The sequence below is a fragment of the Microtus pennsylvanicus genome, chromosome 12 (assembly GCF_037038515.1).
Source record: "Microtus pennsylvanicus isolate mMicPen1 chromosome 12, mMicPen1.hap1, whole genome shotgun sequence".
NCBI lineage: Eukaryota > Metazoa > Chordata > Mammalia > Rodentia > Cricetidae > Microtus > Microtus pennsylvanicus.
This window is the reverse complement of record NC_134590.1, coordinates 78,076,549-78,099,477: the sequence shown is the minus strand read 5'-3', so window position 1 is coordinate 78,099,477 and position 22,929 is coordinate 78,076,549.

Genomic DNA, 22,929 nt, shown 5'->3' with positions numbered 1-22,929 from the left:
CTGCCTTCCCAAAGCATTTTATAGCTCCCTCTGTAACTGACTTACCAATTTTCTTCTGACCTGCTTTAAATTTAACCCCACCCCTACCCTAAACTCAGAACCTTCGAGAAAGCCAGGATGAAGCAAAACTGTAGTTTATTCTCTTTAGCTCGGCACCAAAGTCCTCGTTTTTTTCTTCTTCTAATCTAATCACTAATTCCTAAGCTCGGCCAAATAGTTAAAAATGTTAAGTGCTAGCAAAGCCTCCCCCTCCCCCTCATATTTGTCTCTGTTTATGGAACGAGTCCCAGTTCCCTCCTGTTCTCCTGCAGCCCGGGGTCTTCAGGTCAGAACACTGTAAATACACACAGCCTGGCTGGATCCATAAATCTGAGTAAAGGGCAGGCTTATATATTCAGATAAACGCGGGCATGCACGGGGACATGGAGTTGGGGGTGGGGCGAGAGTCTAGGTTCTACAGCCCTGTTCAGAGAAAATTAAACTGATCCCGAGTATGTAGTGAGAAAAGAAGAAAGAATTACATCGGAAACATTTCTTTTTTTCTGATGGAAGAAGTTAGAGCGGCTTCCTCTCAATTCCTTTGAAATTTTCCCACCTTGCTTATATTCACACCCTTACCAAACGCATCATCCCAGGCAATCAAGGTAAACAGAAAGTTGTATTTATCTATTTCCATTGTCTTTTTTTTCTTAACTGCATTGTTTATGCTTTGATACTTGAGTGTGCTGTGACTTGGAATCATTTTACCAGTTCTTGACTGCAATTTTTCAACCCCAAGGTCTTTGACTACATAACCCCGTTGTTAGTCCCCGCACCGAGTCCCAAGGAAAATAGGCTGGAGGAAGGAAGGTGTGACAGGGAGATAGATAGACGGCTGCAAATAGTCCTGTCTTCAAGGCCTCTGCTCTACGGTGGGGTCCAAGCATTTTCTGCTGTGTTTTTAGATCTTAAAATTTCCCAGGACCCCTGAAATACCACTCTTTTCAGGGTGTGTGCCCTCTGCCCTCTGCCCCTCTTCCTTAGGGTATGAAGCAAAGTTGGAGCTTTTTAAGAAGTTGTATATAGATCCAGAGAGAGAGAGAGAGACAGAGAGAGAGAGACAGAGAGAGAGAGAGACAGAGAGAGAGAGAGAGAGAGAGAGAGAGAGAGAGAGAGAGAGAGAGAGAGAGAGAAAGAGAGAGAGAGGGTTGGTGTTTTCTCCTCAGGGCCATGGGCTTGCTAGGTGGGGGGGGGTCTATCATGGAGCTGTGTCTCCAGCTCTCCAGCCCTTCAGGAATGTTCTTTTTACTGTGCTTCTGATTCTTTTTTTTGGTTTTTTCGAGACAGGGTTTCTCTGTAGCTTTGGTGCCGGTCCCGGAACTAGCTCTTGTAGACCAGGCTGACCTCGAACTCACAGAGATCCACTTACCTCTGCCTCCCAAGTACTGGAATTAAAGGTTTACAGCACCAACTGCCCGGCTGGGCCCTTATTTTTAGAGAGTAATGTATTAACTGCTTCAGATAGCTATAAACGCTTGCCTTTACAAGCGGCAAAGGAGCTGTCACTGTTGCTGTCTTAGAGTGAAAACCTCTGATTTGGAAAGGAGGGGAGCGGGCCAGAGCATACATCCCACCTGAGGATCGGGGGCTGGGCCTACTGGACAGCCTTCTTCTGACCTGCCTCTGACAGCCTTGGTTCTATATCTTCATGATGAGGTCTTGAGTGGAATGGTGTTTGCTTACTGCGGTGGCTGGTGGTAATTTTCAGTTTGGCAGAATCTAGATGCACCTTGGAGACAGGTCTCTAAGGGATTTCTTCACCAACATTTACCAATGTGGGAAGAAGCTTTATCTTAATGATCAGTGGGACGGAGAGTCTGGCTGTATAAAGTGGAGAAAGAGCCGAGAATCATGAATGTGTTGTTGTCTTTTTCGGGGGAGGTGATGCAGCCAGTTGCTTCAAGTTTGGGCTTTTTTGGCTTCCCTGCTGTGATGGACTGCCTTATACTGTGAGCCAGACAAACTTCCTCCCTAAAGTTGCTCTTGCTGAGCTATTGTGGAATATCATTTTAAATGTGTTACATTCATTTATTCTGTGGAACATTTGTTTAATGATGCAAAGATGTGTTGCATTCTTTTATGTTGCCTTTGTTTAACTCTATGAAGCTTTGTCACTTTGCCTGTCTAAAACACCTGATTGGTCTAATAAAGAGCTGAATGGCCAATAGCAAGGCAGGAGAGAGAAATAGGCAGGGCTGGCGTGCAGAGAGAATAAATAGGTAAAATCTAGGTAAAGGGAGGTTTGAGAAAAGGAGAAGGAGAGGAGGATGCCAGGGGCCAGCCACCCAGTCACCCAGCCAGCCATGGAGTAAGAAGGAAAGAAAGATATATAGAATAAAGAAAGGTAAAAAGTTCAGAGGCAAAACATAATTAAAGAGAAATGGGGTCATTTAAATTAGAAAACTGGCTAGAAACAAGCCAAGCTAAGGCTGGGCATTCATAAATAAGAACAAGTTTCCCTCTATTTATTTTAGAGCTGAGTGGTGAACCCCCAAAGAGTTAAAAGAAGTCAATTACACCGAGCAACATGGAAAGAAGCTATGATGCCTAGCAATAATATTTCCCATCCAGTTTGACTTTCCATCCACCTGAGTTTCAACACTGCAATTTTCCCGCCTGCCCAGCACCTTGGTTAGGTTAGCTGGACCTCATATCTGAAGTTGACTTCCCCCATTCTCTACTGGCCTACTTCTCCTCAGTGGCCAGAGAGCATTTAAAGGGATTGTCCTCTATTTGGAGTCCAAGCTAGTGGTTGTCTTGTGTGGGAGAATTGTTTGTATTCTGCCAATCATGTTATAAATAAATGCTGATTGCCCAGGCAGGAAATATAGGTGGGAAAAACCAGACAGGAAGTAGAAATGATGTAATGAGAACAGGAGAATTCTGGGAAGGAGGAAGTTGATTCCTGCCATTCCTACCCAGACCACTGAAGCAGCAGGATGTGATCTGCCCCACTGAAAAAAGGTACTGAGCCACATGGCTAACATAGATCAGAAAAATGGGTTAATCAAAATGTGAGAGTTAGCCAGTGAAAGGCTAGAGCTAATGGGCCAATCAGCTTATAATTTATGGAGACCTATGTGTGATTTTCTTTGGGGCTAAACAGCTGGGGGTACCAGGTGGGACAAAAACCCCAACAACAAGCAAGCCAGCCCCGCTCATGTTACAGTTGTCACGCTGTCTCCACTCTCTCCTGTCATCTACCGTGATCACCAATCTGTCTAGCTGTGCAGTGGCCATCACAGTAGAACTCTCCAGGTTCAAAGCCTGGCTCTCCTCTAGCCTTAGGCAGGTCACTCTGCTTCTTGATGATCTTATAGTAGAATGGGATCTGACACAATTACTTACTTTAGAAGGTAGCCTGCTGTGGACTCTTGGGATTGCTTGAATGAATGATTAAACTGACAGCCAGGCTGCTATTTCTGGTGTCAAGCTCTTCTACCTGCAATCTGTCTTCCAGGATTTCAGACAGAAATGAACAATAAGCATGGTGTTTTCTCATTTAAAGTTCTTCAAGACTTCCTATTGCCCTAAATCTAACTATTGACCCGGCAAAGACCTTTACAGTCTGCCTCGAAGTGGCCTTTCTGGGGTCATCCCTTACTATGCCCTTTAAGTAATTTGGATCCTTTAGCAATAAAAGAATTATACTTTGCTATTTTTCTATATCGCCAGATTCTCGACCATGCCTTGCCCTCTTCCAGGAAGGCCTTTCTTTTCCAATTCTGTCTCTTGAGAGTATACTTACCTTGTCGAGTTCAGGTCAAGAGTCACCTGTATTTTAGGGCAGCATAAGTTGAGTTAGTCATTTTTATGTGTGCACTTTTTTAGCATCATATGCTTTGTAATTATTTGGCTGTAACTGGGCTGGTGTCTTTTGTTCACATAGTGAGAGTCCCTCAAGTTTAGACTGGCATGTAAAACATGACTTAAAACATATGTCAGTCAAATATCGATAATGCTGTTACCAAGTGGAGTTGACTTCTGTAAGCTTAAGGTAATAAAGGCAGTGAACATGTAACAAAATTAAATTAAAAACTCAAGCGCAATTATATTGTTCTGACTGTCTCCAAAATGAAGCCATCAAAGTCTCTCTAGTGCATGTGCCACATTTTCTGAGAGCATAAGAAAGCCAGAGATGGCGATCCAAAGGAGTATCGACTTGATCTCATGTGTCTCTATGTAATTCAATATTTTGCTGGAAAGGAAGCCTGCCTTTTTGCTTATCTACTCTGACTTTAAGCATATTATCTCTTGGGAGGCAGCCGAAGTGGTTGCGAGCCTAGCCTCAGGATTCGTAATGCTAGATTGAAATGCTGGTGCCGGCACAGCCTTCTCCTCATCCAAGACACGGGTAGCACAGCAGCATCGTGCAGCAGAGAGTGGCTGCAGGTGCCAGGGGTCAGCGCATGCAGCCCAGAGCGGGGAGCCTGACTGATGACATGCGCCTTATGAACAGGGGTACTGGTCGTTAGTAGGTGAAGCAGCTGGACTCTCGGTAGGAAAGCGAGAGCTTCCCATCCTCGAGGAGCAGTGTGGGGAGATGGAACAGCCTAGCCAGTGGGAGAGATCTGGCTCATTGCCAAGGCCGCAACTAATTTATGCGTTTCTGGCATCTCTCCAACACTTGAGCAACTCTTTGCTTCGTTTTATCACTTAACACATGGAGTGAAATCTAGGAACAAACCCTGGGCTTAGGTGAACAGACAGGAGGCTTAGCTCTGAAACTGTCCTGTGTGCATCTGCATCCCTACGTGCCACATGAGTGTGAGTGGGGTGATCGTGGGTGAGGGGTGTGAGCGGTGTGACTGTGGGGGGGTGTGAGTGGTGTGACTGTGGGCAATGGGTGTGAGCAGTGTGACTGTGGGCAAAGGGTGTGAGTGGTGTGACTGTGGGCAAAGGGTGTGAGCAGTGTGACTGTGGGCAAAGGGTGTGAGCGGTGTGACTGTGGGCAAAGGGTGTGAGCGGTGTGACTGTGGGCAATGGGTGTGAGCGGTGTGACTGTGGGCAATGGGTGTGAGCGGTGTGACTGTGGGCAATGGGTGTGAGCGGTGTGACTGTGGGCAAAGGGTGTGAGCGGTGTGACTGTGGGGGGGTGTGAGTGGTGTGACTGTGGGCGAGGGGTGTGAGCGGTGTGACTGTGGGCGAGGGGTGTGAGCGGTGTGACTGTGGGCGAGGGGTGTGAGCGGTGTGACTGTGGGCGAGGGGTGTGAGCGGTGTGACTGTGGGGGGGTGTGAGCGGTGTGACTGTGGGCAAAGGGTGTGAGCGGTGTGACTGTGGGTAATGGGTGTGAGTGGTGTGACTGTGGGCAAAGGGTGTGAGCGGTGTGACTGTGGGGGGGTGTGAGCGGTGTGACTGTGGGCGAGTATCTTCATTACTGAAAGCTTCATATGGCTGCTGTTTTTGTGTTGGATGTTGTATTAGTTTCTTTTGTGTCACAGTGATGAAATTTGGCACAGAAATGCGGATGAAGATTTTTTTAATCTATTTTCTCTTTCTTTTTAAAATTGAAAATAGATTCTTTACTTATACTGTAACTTCCAGCCACAGTTTTCTCTTCCTTCTATCCCCCTAGCTTCTCCCAGCACCCTCTCCCCCAAGTTCACTCCTCCTCTGTTTCCCTCCAGAAAAGAGCAGGCCTCCAAGAGACAACATCCAAACACAACAAAATAAGATACAGTAACACAAGGCAAAAGCCCTCAGGAGGCTGGACAAGGCAACCCATAAGGATAAAAAGAGTCCCAAGAGCAGGCAAAAGAGTCAAAGACACCATTCCTACTATTAGGAGTGCCACAGAAACACCAAGCTAACAGCCATAATGTGTATATATGTGTGTGTGTGTGTGTGTGTATAGAAGCACACACATATACACCATATATACAGGGGACCTGGTATAGACCCCAGACCCTTGCAGGGTTGGAGCTTGCTGCTTCAGTCTCTGTGAGCCCCTATGAGCCCTGCTTAGTTGATTCAGTGAGTGAACCATGTTCTTCTGGTGTCCTTCATACCCCGTGACTCCTACAATCTTCCCTCCCCTGCTTCCTTGGGGTTCATGAGCAATGAGGTGAGGGAACCAATGGAGATCTCCAATTTAGACTCTCTGCGTAATGTCTGGACGTGGGTCTCCGCACCCATTCACCATCTATTGCTGCGGCAGGAGGAAGCCTCTCTGATGATGGACAAGGCACCAATCTGAGTATATCAGAATATTATTAGAAATCATTTCATTGACCCCCACCCCTTATTTTGGCCAGTCATTTTAGATTCTACCCTAGGTCTCTGGGCTATCCATCTCTGGTTCCTGGCCATCCAAGCAGTGTAGGGTATGGGCTTCCTCTCCTAGTATGGACCTCAGGATAAACAAGACAGACACTGGTTGACCGCTCCCACAAGTTCTGCGCCATCATTGCCCCAGCGTATCCAGCAGGCAAGGTGGAGTGTAGGCTGAGAGTTCTGTGGCTATGTTGGTGTCCAGGTTTTTGTTTCTGTAGTGTGCAGAGCACCTTCCCTAACCAAAGAGACTAGAACATAGGATGAAGTTTCCATGCTCGACCTCTGCATGTTCAATGAGTTGTGTGGATGTTGTTGCCTGCAATGGAGCCCCACTGTCAGGTTGCAAAGAGCAGCCCTCTGTCCCAGTATCACCTTAGGTTGTATAGGGTTCTCCATGGGACCCTTTAAGGCAACAACTCAACTATATGCAACCAAGTTCCACCACTGGAAGCCTTGCCTGGCTACAAAAGATGGCCAATTCGGACTCCGTATCCTTCAGACTCTGTATCATCCATTACTAGTAGTCCTTATTAGATTCCTCATAGTCCTCATCTTCATAGAGTTCAGAAAGTTTCCAATGCACTAGGCTTTCATACTGCTGCCCAAGTTCCCCTTCAATTTCAGCTGTCTCTTCCCACACTCTCTTCCTCTATCCTCCCCACACCTGATCTTTCTGGCTCCTGTTCCCACTTGCACCAGACCCTGTCCACCTGGAAAATCTATTCTATTTCCTCTTCCCAGGGAGATCCCCCACCCCCACGACACCTTTTCTTTACCTAACCTTTCTAGTTCTGTGAGTTGTAGCTTGATTATCATTTACTTAATAGCTAATATCCACTTGTAAGTGAATACATACCATGTTTGTCTTTCTGGGTCTGGGTTACTTCCCTTAGTATAGTTTTTTTCTGGTTGTATCCATTTGCTTGCAAATTTCATGATGTCATTTTTTAAAAAAAAACAGCTAAATAATACTCTATTGTATAAATCTGTCCCATTTTTTTTATCCATTATTTGGTTAAGAGACAATAAGCTTGTTTCCAGTCTCTGGCTATTATAAATAAAGCTGCTATGAACATAGTTGAACAAGGGTCCTTATGGCAGGATAGAGTGTCATATGGGTATATATCCAAGCATAGTATATTTGGATCTTGAGGGAGATTGATTCTCAATTTTCTGAGGAACCTCAGTATTAATTTCCATAGTGGCTGTACAAGTTTGTAGTCCCACTAGCAATGGAGGAGTGTTCCCCTTGCTCCATGTACTTGTTAGCATGAGTTGTCACTTGTGTTATTGATCTTAGCCTTTCTGACAGGTGTAAGATGGAACCTCAAAGTCATTTTGATTTGCAGTTCTTTGTTGGATATGGATGTTGACATTTCTTTAAGAGTTTCTCAGCTATTTGAGATTCCTCTGTTTAGATTTATATACCATTTTAAATTGGATTATTTGGTTTGTTGATGTCTAACTTCTTGAATTTTTTACATATTTTGTATATTAGCCCTTTATCAGATGTGGAGTTGGTGAAAATCTTTTCCCATTCTGTAGCCTGTCTCTTTGTCTGATGGACAGTGTTCTTTGCCTAACAAAAACTTCAGTTTCATGAGATTCCATTTATTAGTTGTTAATCTCAGTGTCTATATTATTGTTGCTCTGTTCAGGAAGTTGTCTTTGGTGCCAATGTGTTTAAGACTATTCCCCACTTTCTCTTCTATCAGGTTCAGTATATTTGATTTTTTGTCAGATATTAAAATGGCTACCTCAGTTTTCTTCTTAAGTCCGTTTGCTTGAATATCTTTTTCAAACCTTTACCCTGAGGTACTATCTATCCTTAATAGTGAGGTGTGTTCCTTGTATGTGGCAGAAGGATGAATCCTGTTTTTTTCATACATTCTGTTTTTCTGTGTCTTTTTATTGGGGAATTTATACCATTAATGTTGAGAGATATCAATGTCTGATAACTGTTAATTCTTTCTTCTTCTTTTTTTTTTTTTGGTTTTTCGAGACAGGGTTACTCTGTAGCTTTGGTGCCTGTCCTGGAACTAGCTCTTGTAGACCAGGCTGGCCTCGAACTCCCAGAGATCCACCCGCCTCTGCCTCCTGAGTGCTGGGATTAAAGGCGTGCGCCACCACCACCCGGCTAACTGTTAATTCTTATTATTTTTTCCTTTTGTTGTTGTAGTTGGTGTGTGTGTATGTGTGTTTCCTGTCTTTTGATTTTGCTGGTGTGAGATTATTTCCTGTGTTTTCATGGGTTTAGTTAACTTCCTTGGGTTGGAGATTTTGTTCTAGCACCATGTGTAGGGCAGCCTATCTGGTCATCTGACAGGCATGACCTGTGGTTGATCAGGAGGTGTCCATTCGAGTTGGGGTCTAGGACACAGTGAAGAGGGAGGGAGATGAAGGGAATCGTGGGGTCTTTAGGAGGGGTGTACAAGGGGAGGGGAGGTTGCAGCAGGTTTTTTTTTTGTGCCACTAGGGGAAACCCTGAGAACTGGGTATGGGGGAACAGAGAAACTCAAGGGTTTGTTTTGGTTCATAATTTCGGAAGGGTTTTGGTCCCCAAAAGAGGGAAATGCAGGGTGGAATGTCTCTACCTGTGGTGGTAGCACCAGAAATAGAGGGGTACATTTAACCTTTGGAGGTCCATCCCTAGTGACTGACCTTTGCCACCCAGGCTCCACCCCTTAAAGACTGCACAGCCTTCAAAATAGCACCATAAGCTGAATATTCAAAACATGAGCTCCTCAGGACTCATGTTAATAGATGTTCTACTGAGATATTGTTATTGTGCAGATGCTGTGTACTTTGAGTGAAATACATTGGATATGCATAGAGTATGAAGAGATTTATACAGATTAAAACATAATGAGATGACAGAGGGTGTCACCCAATAGTAGAGCTTGTGTTTAGTGTGTAGAAGACCCCGTGTTCAACATCTCACACCAAACTAAATCACTAAATAAAACAGCAGATGCCCAACATATATACAATATTCAAACAAATTGTATATTCATCATCAAAGGCTGAGTAAAACAAAAGCACCTTCCTTCCAACCCAGCTCCACACTCTATGGACTCAACCTGCTGGTGAGCACCCAGGAACCCTCATCTCTTTCTGCCTTTCCATCCAGGTCATTCTGTTCCTTTTGACTCTCACTGATTGGCAGAATTGCTCTCTACCCAAGACCCACAGTCCTCACATTTGGCTGGCTCCAGATCTGTGCTTTGCTCAGCACTTATCAGAAAGCTGCTTCTGCTTTTTTACCTTTATTGAAAATAGATATTTTTCTCACATACTATATTCTGATTACAGTTTCCCCTCCCTGTACTCCTCCCAGTTTCTCCCACTTCACCCATCTGAATCCACTCCCTTTCTGTCTCTCATTAGAAAACAAACATATTCGAAGGGATAATAATACAACGTAAGATAAAACAAAAGCTATCACACTGGAGTTGGACAAGATAAAAAGAAGGAAAAGAGCCCAAGAAAAGGCACAAGAGTCAGAGACCCACTTGTTTGCACACTTAGGAATTCTATAACAAATGCAGAACTGGAAGTCACAGCGTATACACAAAGGGCCTGGTGCAGACTCATGTAGACTCTGTGCTTTAGTCTCTGTGAGTCTGTAAGTGCATTAATTGATTCTGTTGATTCAGGGCCCTTATTTTCTTGGTGTCCTCCATCTCACTGGCTCTTACACTCTTTCCACCTCCTTTCCAGCAGGCTTCCCTGAGCTCTGAGGAGGGACTTGATGGAGATATCCCATGTAGGGCTGAGTATTCCAAGGTCTCTTGCTTTCTGTATAATGCCTGGCTTTGGATCTCTGCAGTTGTTTCTGTCTGCTATGGGAGGCTGCTCAGAGAAGAAGCTTGTTGTAGAAGATGAGGACTAATGCTAAGACCCACGACAGACAACAGGCTGAGTTGTGGATACTGTCAGTCCTTGAGACTCTCAGTCCTCAATGGGAGATCTCCATCAAATCCCCCCTCAGAACTCAGGGAACCCTGCCCGGAGGGATGGAGGACACCAAGAAAACAAGGCCCCTAAATCAATATGAGCAAAGCTCCCATGAACTCACAGAGGTTGTGACAGCACACACAAGACCCATGTGTGTTCAAGCCAGATTAGAGCTCAGCACCGAGAAGAGGAAGAGAACACAGAGTTCCATCCCCAGTTCATGCCTGCTGGGAAAGAGAAAAGCAGTTTTCTCCAGTAGACTGACACTGGGTGCATCAACCACACTTCGAGGCAGGCCCCATGCTCACGAGTAGTTAGACAATGCAAGATGGACTCCAAGTTTTGGTTTGTTTGGTTGGGAAGTAAAGAGGATCTAGAAGAAACTGGTGAAGTGGGGGAAAGGTAAACCAAGGAGCCGTTAAGAAAACTTAGCAGATAAAAATGCTTGCTGCCAGTCCTGATGGCCGGAGCTCAGTTCCTGGGATACACATGGAGGAAGTAAAGAGCTGACTCCTAAATATTGGCCTCTGCTCTACACATGCTTCCCATGCTATATGCATCCTCCAATACACATGCGCGCGCACACACACACACAAACAACACACTGCCCAGAACAATCTTTTACACATGCCCTGATAGGATTGTCAGGGTTTCTTCAGATATTAAAACTGGGAGCCAGGTGGTGGTGACATGCACCTTTAAACCCAGCACTCACAAGGTAGAGGTAGGTGGATCTCTGTGAGTTCAAGGTCAGCCTGGTCTACAAGAGCAGTTCTAGGACAGGCTTCAAAACCCTGCCTCCAAACAACAACAACAACAAAACAAAAAGAAACAAACAAAAACTGGGAGTGGAGTTGCATTTTTCTAGGATATGTGACTATCCAAATTTACCTGGTAATGTTTTTCTAAATTGGAATGGTTGAACAAGGGTTTTCTTTTTCTTAACTTTTCCTTCCTTCCTTCCTTCCTTCCTTCCTTCCTTCCTTCCTTCCTTCCTTCCTTCCTTCCTTCCCTCCTTCCTTCCACTAAGGATTAAATCCAGGGTACCATGTATTCTTGTCATATACTTTACCAGTGAACATATCCCAAACCCCTGAAGAAATTTGGATAGGGGGTTATTACATTTATAGGTTTTATAGTTTTATAGTATTATAGGTTTTATAGTTTTAATGTGGGATCTAAACCTCTTCTCTTGGAATTTTTTTCTTCAGTGTAATTTCTTGCATTTTACCAAAGCTGATCCATGTGGACTAAAGAAAAAGGTGGAAGTGTTGGTATGACTAGGCTATTGGTCCTGTTTTAGATAGCCTCTCTCTCTTGCTGCATCCTTTGGACCTGACACTCTCGAGAAAGCAGCCTCCATCCTGTGAGCAGTTCTCTGGAGAGGTCCATCAGAGGGCAAAACAGCCACTAAATTTGAGCAACTGTTAAATTCTTCTGCCAGCAGGCAGGTGACTCTGGTTCCAGGGTTTTGAGACGCCATCTTCACAGTAACACCACGAATGACTGATCCAGCATCTTCTTGCTAATCTTTATCTGGAAACCTGACTCATCGAAACTGTGCAAGTCAGGAAGTATCCATTGTATTATGTTGAGTTTCCGGGCAACGTTTTATGCCGTGAAGACAGCTAACAGATTCCAGCGAAGGGCAGGAGATGGACAAATGTTGTGACATACATCTGTAATCCCAGATGAGGGGTGGAGCTGAGGGCCTGTTTGGGCTGCACCCTCCTAAGATACCATAGTGAGACCTTCTCTCCTAATAAGAACAACCAAACAAAAAAGGGTAGAAACCTTTTTTAAAGTGAAGAATGAAGGGTTGGAGCAGCAAGAAGCCTAGATAGGAAGTATCTAATCAGTCATATAAAAAAATAGCATAAAGAGGAGAAATCAAGGAAAATCTGTGATTTGTACTTTATGGAAATGCATCTTTGCCTTCAGCTTTCAAAAATAATCTTGTTCTGTAGTTATTAGAGTCCTTTGATGTCTAATAAGTTATAATTAAAGCAAATCACTCATTAGAACATAATAACACAAATGGAACCCACTTAATACATAGAAATTACAGAACAGTTAAGTCGTGATGCAGTAAGTAATTAAAGTATTATAAAGTGAGGAAAAAATTTGGCAAAAAGTATGTGAAATTCTCAACATAGCCCCTTGTGAGTCTAGCAAGATGTACGTGACAAGAGTGTGCAACAGACTATGGTGGCTTAAGGCAAGTGTTGACACCTTTCATTGTTGGCTCACGCGGTGATTGGCCTCCTTTAAACCCTTCCTAGCCTTTGTAGTTTCTCTTTAATGAATGCTTGTTGTTAATTTTTATTGTTCAAAATATTTAACACCCCAGGAGGTTATTCTTTTTGGGGGGGGCAGTGCAGACAGAGTTTCTCTGTGTAGTCCTGGCTGTCCTGGAACTTGCTCTGTAGACCAGGCTGACTTCCAGCTCAGAGATCTACCTGCCTCTGCTCCCAAATGCTGAGACTGAAGGCATGCGCCACCACCACATGGCTAAGAAGTTGTTCTTGACTTATTCTTGGTACTGCAAAGAAATGAGGACCCTGTAGTTAGAGTCAGAAATCTGCACAGGCTCTGGTTTCCCTGTTCTTACAGGCATTGATAATTTTTACTCCTTTTATAGGAATAAATATAGGTTGTCTATCTGCCAATTATCTATCATCTCTCATCTATCTATCATCTATCTATCTATCTATCTATCTATCTATCTATCTATCTATCTATCTATCTATCTATCTATCTATCATCTATCTATTAATAGACACTGGAGAATCGGAGGCTTACTTCATGAATTACTCTAAAATGTCATGTTACTAAAGGTTCTGTCTTTGGTTTCTGATCATGAAACTGGGGAGGGAGGTGAGGCAGATGGGCTTGCCTGAGGGCAGTATGTATGTGAGGCTTCCTGGGACCTCTTTAAACTCAAAAAGATGTCTGCCTATAGGAGTTCAAGGTGGCGCATTTGAAAGGGGATCTACTTAGGTATGATCTGATATCATTGCCTAAAAAGCAGTCCCTAGTAGCAGAATAAGTCTGAAAAATTTGGATATTTATAAAAGTGAAAGAAACAGAAGACCATGACAAAATACATTTGAACAAACTGGAAAATGTATTTTACTTAAAGTTTTTTTCCTTCGTTAAATATTTTTTTTGTTCATTAAACTTAAAACAGGCCTTGAAAAGGGGTATTTAATTGTAAAGAATTAATCAAAGCCCTCTTCCATCAAGAGAACCACCTCCCCCGTGTTGGAGGATTTTTCTCCTACTTACCCTCCCATCACGGGTTTCCATTACAACTTATGCTTTGTCGGTTCATGCTCCCCCGAAATCACGTCTCTCCTATGGGGCTGGCGTTTCTAGGAGGGGAGAGGCTGTGTTCTCGCTGCCTTGCTATCCTCATTCTCAGTCCCCACAGCATTGCAGGTGATTAATAGACGTATACCGCGTGAATGGATTGTTGGGCTATGAATGGCAGAGAGTACCCATGAGGCAAAGTGGATTTAAACCAGTTGGAAGTGTGCGTAATTTGAAGTCTCTGTGCCCTACTCTTGGAACCAGAGCCACCAGAGTGCTCCAGGGCTTCTGCCAGGAGAGCTTTGGGAGCGGTCTTCTCAGAGCTGTTCAGTGGAAGCAAAGGCGGGAGGGAGGCTGGCGTTGTTTTCCAAACTCTGAAGGAGCAGGCAGGAAAAGAGCTCATGGCTGACGCTTTAGGCGGAAGGAGCTTCTAGATTCACATCCGTTATAAAATCATGCTCACGATTCAAAGCCAAACGCTATTTGGTTTTACCATCCAAAGCAGCCATCACAGATATTTGAGGCGACAAGAGGAAAAGGACTGCTGCTCCGTCCAGTACCGCGGTGTGTAACTTGGTGGCTTCGCGAGAGCCTGTCGTTACCAAGTCACACTTGGGAGTGCGACTTCGTCAAGCACTCCGTTTATAAGGAAGCTTAGAGCCGGTGCTATCGTTTGTTTAGATTGTTCCGATGCTTCCATCACTGAGGTTTCTGGTTCATGTGTAGAAGATTAAGAGATACAATAAACTAGAAAGAACAGACCAAGCAAAATACACCAGGCTAAGGCCAAACTAAATAAATATGTCTATTTCTCCGTCCTGGAGTTCATAAAAACCAGGAATAAATTCCTATATAAAATGAGATATTTCGTGAGAGAGGGACTTGGGCCTTTATTTTCTCTGAGATCGCCTGCTAAGCAGCTGTTTATGTAAAACCACTGTTTATTTTATATATTCTAACCAGGCTTGTGCAAATAATACAGGCCACAGGAAAGCACAACGAGAAATTAAAATTCCCCAAAGTGTGAATTAAGAACTAGGCATATGCTTCCTACTTAAAACAAATTACTCAAAATCTCATTTGAATCTGCTGTTAATGATATCACCAGAAACATAATGCGGCCCAAATACGATTTTCCTCGGTGTTGACTTCTAAAGGCGAACTCCCTGGTTTCAGCTGGTGGTCATAATGGGTTGCCAGTCACCTCTTTGTGCCTCGGTTTTCTCACCTGTGAAATGGAAACAATAAAATGTCCACCTCACATACTTTCTGGGAGTATCCATAAGTATGTTTTGAAAATAATGTCTGGTATGATGCTGAAGATAGACACATAGCTATGGTTATGTTAATAATCAATCAGAATTCTAACTGTTGGGAGTCATCGCACTTCCTTTTATTCCTTGGCAAAATAATAGCTCTGTCTTTACAGCTTTCACATTCTTTATTGTCCTAGAGTCTTGACTCTTTGTGTTCGAGAATTTTTTTCATGCTCTTTTTTAACTCAACCCTCTTTATATAGTAGAATACTACAGTATTCTGGGCCAGAATGGCTCAAGGACCACTGTGTTTTCATTAGGAGGGTTACGTTATCTGATATCCCAGCATCAACCAGAGCACCAATCTGAGAGAGAGAGAGAGAGAGAGAGAGAGAGAGAGAGAGATGGAGAGAGAGAGAGAGAGAGAGAGAGAGAGAGAGAGAGAGAGAGAGAGAGAGGAAGAAAGAGAGAGAGAGAAGAGAGAGAACTCTATTACTAGAATGGTTGCTTCGGTTCCCCAGCCTCAGCTGCCTGGGCTATGCAGATAGCCCTTGCTACTTGTCTGTGGATTCTGACCTGTGGAGTCCACCAACTGTAGATGAAAAATACAGTTGGGTTTATAATACTTGTTTGTATAGACTTCTTTCTTGTTATTAGTCCCTAAACAAGACACTATTACAACTACATATAATAATCTTGGGTTGGGTATTATTAATAACTTAGATCTGATTTACTGCATAGAGGAGGATGTGAGCAGGTTGTGTGCGAATATTATGTTATTTGCAGCAGGACATTGAGCATGACAGGTATTGGACAAGACAGTCCTAGAACCCATCTCTTGAAGATCTTGAGGGACAATTGTCTTGCATGAACTGTGCAGTCATTTAGAGACGTGGTTCAGTATCACTTTCATCATACCTTAGGTCTACGATTCCGCTAATTTGTTTTTTTACTTAGAGAGAATTGCAATCTGTCCCTCTTGTGATATTTTTAAAAGTTAGTGCTCACACTAAGAAATTTCTTGCCATGGCCATTCTTTCTGATCATCTTACCCCCAGCTTTGAAAACTTTCTCCAAGGAAATATTTTCTTCCACCCAATGTCAGAGTGATTTTTCTAAGTGCCATCTGGATTGTGCTGTTCCTCTGCCTAAACATCTTTCAGTGACTTTTCCTTCAGTGCTAAAGAATGTAAGTGTATTTGGTGGATCTGACCAGACTTCATGGTAGCTCATGGGGTCCACAGCCCAGTGAGAACCTGGAGCTCTGACCCTGGTACTTGACTCTTTTGCTGTCCACCCCTACACACACTCTGGCTGTGGATAGGTGGCTTCTGATGGTGTTGCCACTGCTCATTGCTTTATTTGTTTGGGTCAATTTCTTCATCTACATTAAACTCAGGCATCTTGTCCTCTGGGAAGGCTGTGAGGAACTCTGAACTGAGCTAGGTGGTCCCCTGTGTACCTAGCTGGCACTCAAGGATTTTGTACTGCAGTACTAAACACACTGTCTCTTGAAAGAGTTTCTTGTTAGCAGTTGATTGAACATGTTGCCTACCAGGCTGAAAGCTTCCATGGGTATGGACTGGATTTTGTTTTTCATCTGGACAATTTCTGTACTAGTCCCAGACCTTTTTATACAGTAACAAGGTCAACAGTGTTTACTGAAGAAATAAATGATCGGGGCTTGAGTTTAATAAGATTGCCCACATGATTATCAGGGACAGCACAAATTCTTTTAGAGCTAAAGGTTCCTACAGAGAATCCAGATGGTAAGGGGAGAACTGTCTGGAAGTGACTCAAGGAGGAAACCTGTGGGCAGTTGCTGAGCTGCCTCATTTAGTATTGTTATCAGTTTATGAGCAACTAGTCATTGTGTGGCATTTTCATTAGATGGTTTAAAATCATAACCTCATATAATTGAATCCTGAGAACGTCTCTATGACGTCAATAATACTGACTCTCCTTTGTGAATGAGAAGCCTACAGGAGATCAGAGGACACACTCAAGGTCACAGAGCATGGACTCTGAAGGGCTCTGAACCAGAAGGCTTCCTTCGGTACTATCAGACCACAAAGGAAGCCTGGCTCTACTACGCATGTCTGTTTTCAAAATGGCTATGGAGTGTATTCTGAGAAGGGACACCCATGAGGACTGAGGGATGACAATGAGTTACATCATTGCCTCCTCCTTAGATTACCAAGCTGTGAGGAATATGCAAAAACATCATAGAAACAGAAATTCAATAGCAGTTTTGCCAGAGGGGGGACATGTGCTGTGTTTAAGTGGTCTCATGCTGGACTCCCAGGCCAAGCACCAAAGGGGGATACAAGACCAAAGGTCCTTTTCCTAAGCAGAGGCCCAGCAGCTAAAGTCAACACTGCCAGAGAGAACGTCAGACTCCAGAGGCAAGTCCCAAACATAAGGCTTTGCAGACCAGAAGGATGTGGCTGTCCATGCGCAGTGAAATCTACTAGATTCAGTACTGGGCTCTCCCCGTCTCATTCGTACAGGGCAGGAAAGAGCCTGTGAGTGCCCAGTGACTTTCAATCTCCCATAGTCATGGAAACTGGGGTAGCGAAGCCCTAGTCTCTTGCCATAATCAGGATGCAAAGTGACCTGCCGGTGGGATCAAGGACCAAGGCACGTACAAAAATACACTTGTGTGCCCGATTATGGTTAGGGGCACAGATGTTATGGGCACTTCAAATAACGACGGAAGTGCTGCATGATGGCAATGCTTCAGATGTGACTGCCGTTTGCAGCAACGGACTGAGCAAAGCAGACGAGTCTGAGTGTACGAGGAGCCCACATCTAGTCACTTGAAGACCTTAGGAGCAAGCATTGCATTTCCTAAAGAAGAGGAAATAGCCTTCAAAATGACAATAGCAGCTCTTGCCTAAAATTCCAGCCTGCAAGTAAGCTTCAGGCTTATTTCCTCAGACCGTATGAGAGTCAATTCCTTAAGTACAACCTGACTCGTCTTGTATGCTCTTTATCTCTTCCTTTAATAGATTTACACATACACACGCACCCCCCCCCCCCAGACTCATATACACACACTCGAAGACATATCTCCTACTGGTTCTGATTCACTCCAAACCCACCACTGAGAGGTTCAGGCTGTAGTCATGGAAGCTGTGTCCATGCTTCTAACAGATTCCCACAGGACACATAATTGGACTCACTCAGTGTACCCACCAGAGTGTACAGTCTCAAGGTGCTTTGCCCATCAAGAGTGTTTTAAAGAAAATTGGTGACCCTCATCATTGGTGATATAGGAAATACTTAGGTTACTAGAAGGCCAGTTTAGACGGTTATCTGTTGTCTGTTACTGTCCCATTGAATGTCTCAAGAATGGTAATGTAATCTTAACTAATTACAATGGCATTCCTCACACTTTTATGCCTATGAAATTGATCTGAGAATATAATAATGACAAATTGGAATCTAAATTTCGGCTCAATGCACCTTTTTTTTTCGAGGCAGGGTTTTATTGTTTAGCTCTGGCTGTCCCGGAACTCACCCTTGTAGACTAGGCCAGCCTCTAACTCACAGAAATCCACCTGCCTCTGCTTCCCAGTTACTGAGATAAAGGTGTGTGCCACCACTGCCCGGCTTTTTTTGTTGTTGTTGGACTTTTTTATTTTTTATATTGCCTTGTCTCTGCATAGTATACTTCTTTACTTAAAATGCTTACAACTTATGCCTATCATATTAGTAATGTCCCATTATTACTAGATTATTTAATTATAAATTATGATTATATTATATATAAATATAATTATATATAATTATAAATTAAAATACATAGATCATAGGGTCTTTCAACTAGAACTAAGCAAAAATAAGTAAGATACAAATGAGAAAATAACTTCATTTGTAAGTAAAATATCTTTGAAATCAGTTATCTTATTTCTGAGGAAGCACATTTAGAATTCAGCTGAAAGAACTGAAGAATTAGTACAATATGAAATACTGTCTCTTTAAATCCTAAAGATTACCAGGGTTTATTATTTCTAAAGAAATGTTTATCTTATTTTTTCTCTTCTACTAGAAAACATTACTGCTTCCTGTCTACAAGGAACGTGGGCCTGAGCTCTGAGCCCACCTCCTTTGTAGCACACACAGAAAATGGATGCTTGCTCTACCTTCTCTTTTCCTAATGTGGTTACATGCGCTCCTCCTTCCTCCTTGAACCAGCTGTCAACATCCTTGGACTTGACAGCATTGATGCAGCCATCATGTCAAGTCCAGCTGTTTAACTCTGTTGTTGCGAGGGGCAGGGGAATCTTTTTGGAGCCCGGACACCATTTCCCTGTTCAGAGTAATGTGCAGGACAGAGAACATGAGCCTGGGCAGAAGACGTCACAGGAAGGCAGAGCTGAGGGGATTAAAAACCCTCATTCTTGATATTAATGTTGAGAACAGCCCTCAAAGCACACTGAGCTGACAGACCCATCTCTTTGGGAGGACGGATTGTGTCTTTAATACTGTGTGTGTCATGCGTGGTGGAGCCGACATACCCTCACGCACAGTTGTATGGAGCAGAGGTTGTCAAAGCGTGGCTCAGCGTACTAACTGCTTTAGCAGTACTTGGGAACGTGTCAGCAATGTAGGTTTTCAAGCCTGTCTTGACCTGATGAACCAGAACCTCTGCAGTTGGGGACCAATGTCTGTTTGACAAGTCATCAGGGCATGCAGATCAGTAGTTCTCAAACTGCCCAATTTCAGCTCATGAAACCAAATGCATAGACATTTGGTTTTCCCATGATAAGGTGACATTTTCCTGGAGTATTTCCTCAGTAAAGAAGGTTTCTCTCACAGTTAAATAGATTTAAGCATCTGTGGGTATGGAGCAGATTTTTGCCCATCTGGGCAATTCCAGTAACCCATCCCAGACCCTTTGATATAGTAACAAGGTCAACAGTGTTTACTGAAGAAATAAATGAAGAGAGCTTGGGTTTGGCAAGATTGCCCACATGATTATCAGACTGACAGAGTTATAATTTAGGTCAACTTAAATCCACTGGGTGGGTGGAGAAGTGATGGGCAAACCTGACTGTTGGAAGCAGCGCAAAGACAGTTTATAAGAACTCTCTGGATCAGCCATTGTTTTGCCATTCCCAGCTCCCTTCACTATGGACTCCCTTAGCATCACGGAACAGATGATGGCCAAGCCTGTCCTTGGTGCAGTGTGGCCTCAGAGACACTCAGACGAGTGTAGCAAGGCAGAAGACACCTTGCCTCTGTTCCTCGGAGGGAGCTTCCCTGGGGTCCATCCTGCATCTCTGTCAGGGAGGACTGGATTGGATTGGAAGCTTTGGACACAAGCCTCAGACTATCTATCCCCCCCTGTGCTGGGTGACTGCAATATGGTCCTCTGGGCCACCTGCGGGGAGTCAGCCTGCTGAGTGGCCAGCCTAAGGTAATACACAGGGGTATGAGCCACACATGCCTTCTTCACAACTCACTTCCACTGATATAGGGTATTGCTTTGTAATTCATGTTGGCCTTGAATTCAGGATCTTGCCTCAGCTGGAATACAAAGGTATACTACTGATGGAGGAAGGTCATTGGTTAAAATAAAAGGAACTGCTTTGGCCCATTTCATTGGTTAGGAGATAGGTGGGAGGAGTAAACAGAACAGAATGCCAGGAGGAAGAGGAAGTGAGGTCAGACTCGACAGCTCTCCTCTCCGGAGCAGACGCCTTCAGAGAGACGCCATGCTACCTGCTCCAGGGAAGACGCATGCTATGAAGCTCCGACCCAGGATGGACTTAGGCTAGAATCTTCCCGGTAAGCGCACCTAGGGGCGCTACACAGATGATTAGAAATGGGCCAGAGCAGTGTTTAAAAGAATACAGTGTCCGTGTAATTATTTCGGGGCATAAGCTAGCCGAGCCAGGCGGCTGGGGTTTTGGGGACCCAGCCCCGCCGCCGCACCTATTACTACATACTACCGCACGCAAGTCCTTCCCATTCTTCTACAAATGACCCCCCCCCCAGATAACAAACAGCGTTTATAAGCCAGCACCCACGATCCCTAGCTTCGCTCCCAGTTCATAAGCTTGATAGCAGGACTCACTGGGCATAGGGCCGCCAGCCCCAGGCTGGTGAGTTTCACACCTCCTTTCAAAGGGCTGGCACTTCCCCTGAAGGTTTGTTTCCTCATTGTGAGCTTAGTTCCTCTATTTTTTATTCCTTAATATATTTCTTGCTACAAAGAACAAATGCCCAAGTACAATTATAGCCAGATTACTAGCGTCTCAACTTAGACATTACCAAAAGCTATAATTTTGACACTCTTTTATCTCTCCCAAGTTAATAGCAGTTTTGCATGTCTTTCTATTATTTTCATCTGTGCCTCTGCCTCCTTCCCCTTCAGTTATTGTCTCTGGAATACGCACAGGCTTGTTTAATTGCAGTGCTGAATTGGGGATATGGAAGAGATTATTTTTAATTATATTACTTATTTATTGAAACATAATATATTTCTACAGACCTCCTGTGCTCCAGAAGCGTCGCCCTCCTTTGTGAAGATGTGGCCAGAGTGTTGCTAAAGTGAGGGCTGTCACTAAGCAATGTCAGCATCCACAGCAATTCTGCATGATCTATCCTCCAGAGTCCCAAGGCCTACCTCTCAATGGCTTCCTTACATGTGAAACATTTACCTGCTTCGGTAGTCAGCAAGGTCAGGGATTTCCTCCCCTCCCCGCCCCCTGCAATTCAAAGAATCTGCTTGGTCCCCTTTAAAAAAAAAGCCACTGCGGAGGAACTCTTAGCTCTAACAAAGATTTCCTTCCCAGGGAGATTAATACCTATGGAACCCAGAGGAGTTGAAGGGCATTTTCTACCTTGTTGCCCTGGTGATTACAACCCTGCCTCGTACTGCACCAGGTCAGAGCACAGCTATAATGACTTTAAATATATATAATATTAGTGAAGAAGAGAAAATAAATCCTTGGCCAAGCTATTACCTAGTAGGGAAAAAAAATCCATCTCTTTGAATCTCAGCCTTGACTTTCCTGCATTTCTTTGTGCTCTGCTGGTAGCAGGTTCGGGAATGAGAAGCCCCTGACATTGCCTGGTGCTCTTGGGGGAGCACGATTTGTCGGCATGAGTGCACAGTGAAATTGTGAGGCTTCAGACGCAAATGATATTTAGGATTCAATTGACCACAGCAGAGCCATAGAGCAAGTGTTTCTCCCTTCTGGCCTGGGGCCTTCCATCCATGGCATAGGCTCCAGACCCTGGCTCGAAGCGCCATTTTCTCTCTTGTTCTTCAGCCTCTGCTATTTGTATTTGTCTCAGAGGTCTGCAATCAGTTTCCCCAACTCAGCCGAGCACCTCCTTCCTTTTCACACTTAGACTCTGTAAACAACATGTCCACTATGGTGCCTAGCAAGTCCTGTCACGGAGGCGTCCTCCAAGACCCGTTGAAAGTTATCCAGAGGACCATGGAGAGCTGCCCTTGGCTCCTCGTTGAGGCTGTCCACTCAGCCTGAGGTAGGTACATCTGCAGATGCTGTATCAAGTACTGAGTTTTCTTTCTCTTGAGGCTGACAAATCCTTTTCAATTCTTTTCAAATGTTCCAGGACCATTTTTCCATCTTCTCAAATATTTGTTATCACTGCCTGACAAATGCTTGAGAATCCCCTCTTGTCTTCATTGTAAGTCACTCCTTCTCCTCAGCTGTGACACTGTGCCTACAGTCTGTAACTCCCTGTCCTCAGCTGTATTGTTGTTGCCATAGGAGGGACAGCATCTCAGTTACCTGGCTTCCTCCAGCCTCCTGTTCTCAGTGAATTCCCAATTTTGCTTTCTTGGTGTCCCGTTGCTTCAGGAATCTGATACTGAGCCATTAAATTCTCTATGAAATCATCGTATGGAACTGGAAAGATGGTGCCGTGGTTAAGAGCACTGGTTGCTCTTGCAGAGGACTCTGATTCAATTCCCAGCAGGCATAGGGAGGCTCACAGCCATCTGTAACTCCATTTCCAAAGACTCTGATGCACGCTTCTGACTTCTGTGGGTACCAGGCATGCACCTGAGGAGCAGACATACATGCGGATAAATCATTCATACATACA